The sequence below is a fragment of the Solanum tuberosum genome, unplaced genomic scaffold (genome assembly GCF_000226075.1).
Source record: "Solanum tuberosum cultivar DM 1-3 516 R44 unplaced genomic scaffold, SolTub_3.0 scf00065, whole genome shotgun sequence".
Classification (NCBI taxonomy): domain Eukaryota; kingdom Viridiplantae; phylum Streptophyta; class Magnoliopsida; order Solanales; family Solanaceae; genus Solanum; species Solanum tuberosum.
This window is the reverse complement of record NW_006238992.1, coordinates 17,000-23,705: the sequence shown is the minus strand read 5'-3', so window position 1 is coordinate 23,705 and position 6,706 is coordinate 17,000.

Genomic DNA, 6,706 nt, shown 5'->3' with positions numbered 1-6,706 from the left:
CGTGGTTCCACACTTGGTCAGATTTCCCTGATTTGTCCTCCATGCCTTGCCTGCTGATCTACGGTCATCACCTACGGACCGTGAATGGACCTACAGTCCGTAGATCACCTCCGTGAATGCCTTTCTTCTGCATTTCTTTCAGCTGTCTCTACACTTCCGCACCTGAACGTCTTTCCTGCAAAACATGATAAAAACACATCAAAACCAATATAAAAAGGCCTTAGACACACACAACTTGTAAGTGAAACGTATTAGAAATACCGTAAACTCTCGGTATATCATGAGGTAGAGAATAAGAAGAAGAAAGTTGCAGTGGACACTTCCCCAGTAGTTGATGTGGTGTCCATAGAGGCTCGCCTTACACATCCCACTCCCGCGGTCGAGCCATACAATATACCTACCTCTTCCATTGTTCCTGCTCCTACCCATGCCTTCCGTCCCCGTTTGACCCAAGGTATGATTTATAAAATAGGCAACCTTGCCCATTCAGCTGATGTGAGGGCTTCTCGGGTTGAGGTCGATGTCCTTTCGATGATAGATCGCATTATTGCTACTGCACTTGCTCCCATTCAGGAAGAGTTGAGGGAACAATGAGAGTTCATCACTGCCCATGGACTAGAATTGAATTCCCTCATCGCTCGAGTTGAGATATGTGAAACGACAGACCACAACTCCACTGATTTGATAGCCTCAAAGGCTGATATTGCTGGATTGCATTAGGATATGGACGACTTGAAGTCCACTGGCATATTGATGCTTTGGGGTGGTGCAGATGTCCCCGAGGATCCCAGTTCTCAGTATCCTATGGTTTCAGCTGATTCTGAGATCCCTCCAGCTACTGTGATCAGAGATTCTACTGTAGCTGATGAGGATGGGGAGTCCAACACACTCGAGGTAGATGAGAAAGACTTACTTGATCAGGAAATTTACGTGTACGAGGACTTGGAGGACTTAGAGGGTGACATTTCATGGGTGGCCACAGAGGCATCATTATGTGACACTTCTATGATTGGTTCTAGTGGGTCTAAGCCCACTGATGAGGTCGTTACACAACCTTCAGGAGTTGGAGTTGAGCAGGGCACTGATTCCCAGGTTGAGGTCACACCAGCGAGCAAGCGTTCACCTCAGGCTTAGCCTGTAAATGGGATCTTTACTCTCCCTCCATTTTAATTCCCGATGCTACTTTGAGTATTTGTTTTGCATTGAGGACACTGCTTATTCATTTATGGTGGGTGAAGGTATCTTGACACCTAACCTTTTGGCTTTATATTTCCATTTTGGGATGTTATGTTATTTTCATTTGAGTTGTTCTTTATTTTGCTTTGTTAATTGTAACACCTGGAAAACTAGTAGGTTAAACTAGAGACTTACGTAAGGGTTTTAGAGCTTTACGTGGGGGTTAGAGTTGTAGATATGACTTCCCATACTTAGAGTGAAGGTTTTAGGGCTAAGACGTCAAGGTACGACCCCCCAAGGACCAATTAAAGGTCCTTGAGGGGGACCAAAAACAGTCCCTAAAATCTGCCCAAAAAGGGCCACCTACGGATGGGACTCACACCCCGTAGGTGGACTCACACCTCGTGGGAAGGGGTTGTGGGTCAAGAACCCTAAAGTAGATCCCTAGGACACCACCCACGATTGACCATCACAGTCCAGGAGTCCACTCACGCCCCGTGGGTCGGGGTCTCGTGGGTTGGGCAGTGTTGGCTTCAAGTTGTTTTAAGTTGGGGACTTAGGGAAAATTCTAGAATTAGTTAGTTATTAAGTAGGGTCATTTTATTAGTAATTATACCACCTATATAAAGCTAATAGACCCCTAAACTTAATCAATTAAGTCATTCTTTCAAGACCTCAAAACAAACCCAATTCCCTCCAAGAAATTCTTTGTCAAGGAAGCAAAGAAGAAGAAGTAGAGCAACAATCTAGTTCAAAATCCTCCATTGTTGCAAGAATTATGAGGGCTTTATAATCAAGGTATGTTAGCTTATTCATGCATGGATTATTCCATCCATGGAGCCCCATATATTTCCCCTAATTGTGAAGATGACATCCCCAATTCAAGTTAGGGTTCCTTCCAAAATTGTAGGTTTAGTTGAGTATGATTCCAATTGAATGGATAGTACTTGTTTATGATTGTTTTAGTATTGAATTAAGATATTATGATGATATTTTTTCCATGGTTTACCCTAGTATAATTGATGAAATTTGAGAATGTGGGTTTATGCCTTGTGAGGAAAATTGAGGATTCATAGGCGATCTTCTAGAATTGATGACATGTATAGCAATTAATCAAGAATAGAAGTATGTAAACATGTATTGAATTAGATTAAATATTATATGATGGATCTTGACTAGTAATTAATGAGATTGAGCCTTTATGATGAATTAAGACTAGAATTGCTTAAAGATGAAGCTTGCGATTAGATTATCTTTGTGATCTAGATATGTCTGATGATAGTAAGATGTAAAGCTTAGAGTGTAAGGCTATTATTCATGAATGATGATGACTAGATCTTTGAGAGTAAACCTAATATGATGAACTATGTATGCTAAGGCTTTCAGAGTAAAATCTATATGAGAATAGAAGGCTAATGAATAGAATTGTGATGAAAGTTCTTTACCTACCTAATCCACCTTATAAATGATAGATGGTAGGAAGTGATAGAATCACTTCAGTCATGATGATATCCATGTCTAATGTAGAATTTAAGATATGGCATTATGCATGAATATGATATGTTATGAAAGGTCTCTCACATAGAATGATTCTATGTTGAAAGGCTATTCTCACCTAAAACAAATCTAAGTCCAAGGACTGTAGAATCTGATGAGGTTGTGGTGATTCCCCAAAGGACCTTTATATGATAGGAATGTGAGGTGAGTTCCCTTACTCCTAATTCTTTAAACATGAGGTGATTACCCATGTCATGATATGGGGAGTGTGAGGTGATTACCCTTTAAGTATGTATGACTCCCAAGGCAAGCGGTGATTACCCATTAGACTTTATGTTGATCATGGATGTGATTACCTATGATCCTTATTAATGGATATGGAGGCGAATACTTATATCTCATTAAAATGAACATGGAGGTGAATACCTATGATTCATTGATATGTATGACTATAGGTGATTCCCCTTGTCTTTATGATTCATTGATATGTATGACTAGAGGTGATTCCTATTGTTGTCCTTTATGATTAGCTAAACATTTATGACTTGAGGTGATTCCCCTTGTTCCTTGTGATGAGCTTAATATGAGATCAAAGAGTTGATCAATATATATGAAAGCCTAAGGTGGTACTTAGTGTGAGTGGGATTATGGGGTCTTACTCATACATTCCACAAGTATGACTTGAAGCTAATTATTAGGTGATGTCGTAATATGTTGTATGCTTAGTTTGGATTGTTGCCATAGTTTCCTTCCATGCCCTTATGATGTTATGCTAGCTATCATATTTAGTACATTGTGTACTAACACATAATCTTGCCTATAATCTTATCAAATGTAGGGATCGGTGATTTTGAGTTCCATTCTTGAGGATAGGTTTCTAAGAGTGCAGGGATTTGAAAACTTGGTGAGTCCTCATAGCATAGAGGATAAAGCCACTATTTCCTTTATGTATTTTATTTTCTTGTCATGAGACTATTGTATGGGTTGTGTTCCAAAGGTTTATTCAAAGTTGAGTTTAGATGGTTTGAGACAAAGTGTAGTAAGACTTCCACTTGCTTTTATAAAATACTTTGATTGTATGGATAAAATGTTTTAAAATTTCCGTACTTTTCGATTATCTTATCTTATGATATGCTAATGGCTTGTATGAGACCTCTTCAGGGTAAAGTACACCATGTTACATCTAGGGTGTACTCCTGGGTCGTGATAAACTTGGTAATCAGAGTACAAGGTTTAGAATGGTTCTAGGATTGTCTCAAACCACTTCTAGTAGAGTCTTGTTTATAAATATGAAGTGCGCCACATTTATGAATATGAGGCTACTGGATGTTTAGGAAACTTCACTTCTCCATTCTCTAAGTTGTGCCATAGAGTTTGGCTCTAGTAGGTCCTTCTCCTAATTTGTGCCCTATGGTTTTCAGGGTATGGCTAATACAAGGGCAAATGCTAGGAGAAATAAGGAAGAAAATGTGGATCATGAATTTCCTCCACAAGCTTCAATTGACCCTATTGGGGAGAATATTACTCATGCGGAGTTTAGATTGGCTTTCCAAATATTGGCTCAAGCCATGACGACGCAAGTCAATAGGGAAGTGGTTGCTCAGGTGAATCCTAATGTGAATTTCGTAGCTTTAAGAGTGAGGGAATTTAATAAGATGAAACTACTGGAGTTTTATGGTTCCAAAGTGGAGAAAGATCCAAAAAAGTTTATAGACGAAGTTTATAAGGTGCTTGATATCATGGGGGTGACTTTGGTAGAGAAAGAAGAGTTAGCCACTTACCAATTAAGAGGGGTAGCACAAATATGGTATGGTCAATGGAAAGAGAGTAGACCGGTATAAGTGGGTCCCATAAAGTGGGAGGTGTTTAAGGATGCATTCCTTGATAGGTTCTTTCCCCTAGACTTAAGGGAGGCTCAAATGCAAGAGTTTATTAACATTAAGAAAGGTAGTATGAGTGTTCAAGAGTATTCTCTAAATTTTGCTCAACTCTCCGAGTATGCTCCAACTTTAGTAGAGGATTCAAGGGCTCGGATGAATCAGTTCATGATGGAGTGTCCGGCTTAGTAGAAAAAGAATGTCGTACGACAATGCTTGTCGGTGATATGGATATCTCACGTCTTACGGTTTTCGCCCAACAAATTGAGGAATCAAAACTCAAGGAAGAGAGTTCTAGGGAGAAAAAAATGTCTAGAATGGATGATGATAAGTGCTTTGATTGATGGGTCTAATGGACATGGTCACCCTAGGTTTAGACAAAAGTTCCCTGGGCAAAGTCCCTCAAACACTCCTAAATTCAACCAAAAGAAGGTGTCTAACCCTAAATCTCAATAAGATGGTAGTTACATTCTATTGTTGAGATGTAGTAAGTGTGATATAAGGCAAGAGGGTGAATGCCTAGCAGGTTCTAATGTTTGCTTTGGGTGTGGTGAGTTGGGCCACATGATAAGGCATTGCCCTAAAGTTTCTAGAAATGAAGGAAATACTCGTCATAGGTCCCAACCCTACCCTTCCTCCGGTCCAATTGGTTTGGGAGGGAGTGCTCCAAGGAAGAATATATCTTAAGCTCTCCAATCTAGAGATGATCAAGAGTGACTTCCTTATATGACTACCGATATGTGTTTTAAGCTTTATCTAGATTTTGGTATTGCTTGTCTTTTATGACTTGATAGACTTTGATGTTGTCTTTAGTATGAATGAGCTTCATTGTTGCTTTCATGTCATAGATGATATTTAGAAGAGTTTGTATAGGCTTACTCCCAAGGGGAAGATGGTGTGCCTAGATAGCAAGGTTACTGTGTGTTTATTTGTTACCATGATTTTCTTATATGATGCATGTTCATGAAAGCTTATCATTTAAAAGAAAAATGATCTTGCATGATTATTTCCTCATGTTGTGGTGCATTGAGTCTGTGTTGCCTATTTGACTTCATGAGATGAATATATGGGCATGCCTTAGTTTGGAGTTTAAAGATTCCTCCTTGAAAAATGCATTTTGACAATAAATTGCATTTAGTCTCCATGAGTGTATATTGAGCATGTTTTAGCTAGGAGATAGTAGTTCCTCCTTGAATATGAGTAGATATAGATTTCATGCATTTTGGGTTGTTAGATGTAGTTCCTACTCCCTTGTGTTGCATTGAATATGATTAGCTTGGAATTGAAGTTTTCTTCCTTTGTTTATGAGCATTTAGATGAGTTGCATGCATGATGGGATGCTAATTTAGAGTCGTTTCCTTTAAGAAGTGTTTAGAATCGTCATTGACGATGAATGATCCCAAGGGGGAGATATTGTAACACCTGGAAAAATAGTAGGTTAAACTAGAGCCTTACGTAAGGGTTTTAGAGCTTTAAGTGGGAGTTAGAGTTGTAGATATGACTTCCCATACTTAGGGTGAAGGTATTAGGGCTAGGGCGTCAAGGTACGAACCCCAAAGGACCAACCAAGGGTCCTTTAGGGGGACCCAAAACAGTCCCTAAAATATGCCCAAAAAGGGGCCACCTATGGATGGGACTCACGCCCCGTAGGTGGACTCACACCTCGTGGGAAGGGGTTGTGGGTCAAGAACCCTAAAGTAGACCCCCAATACACCACCCACGATTGACCATCACAGTCCATGGGTGTAGCGACCCTAAAAATAGATAGGTGAAACTAGAGCCTAACGTATGAATTTTTAAAGTTTAAGCATAAATTGGAAGTAGTCACTTTTGGAAAAAAAGTTCAGAATCTGGAAATTCGGCCAAGTGTGGAAATTAGTGAGTTTTTGGCCAACTTTGAGCAGTCATAACTCCTAGCTCAGGATGATCCAGGAGTAGTTCCAGTTATGTTTGGAAAGCCCTTGGAACGATCTTTCCAACGCCACCGAGTTTGCTCGATTCCGAGTTCGTATGAGCGAGTTATGCCCTTTGAAAGTTGGGCAGTTGGCAAGGAGTCCGTCCGGAAATTTAAGGGCATTTTGGTCTTTTCACAAATCTTTTCTTTTGAGGTTATATTGTTGTGTTAGGCTGTTTGTGGATCATTTTTGTTCCATTTT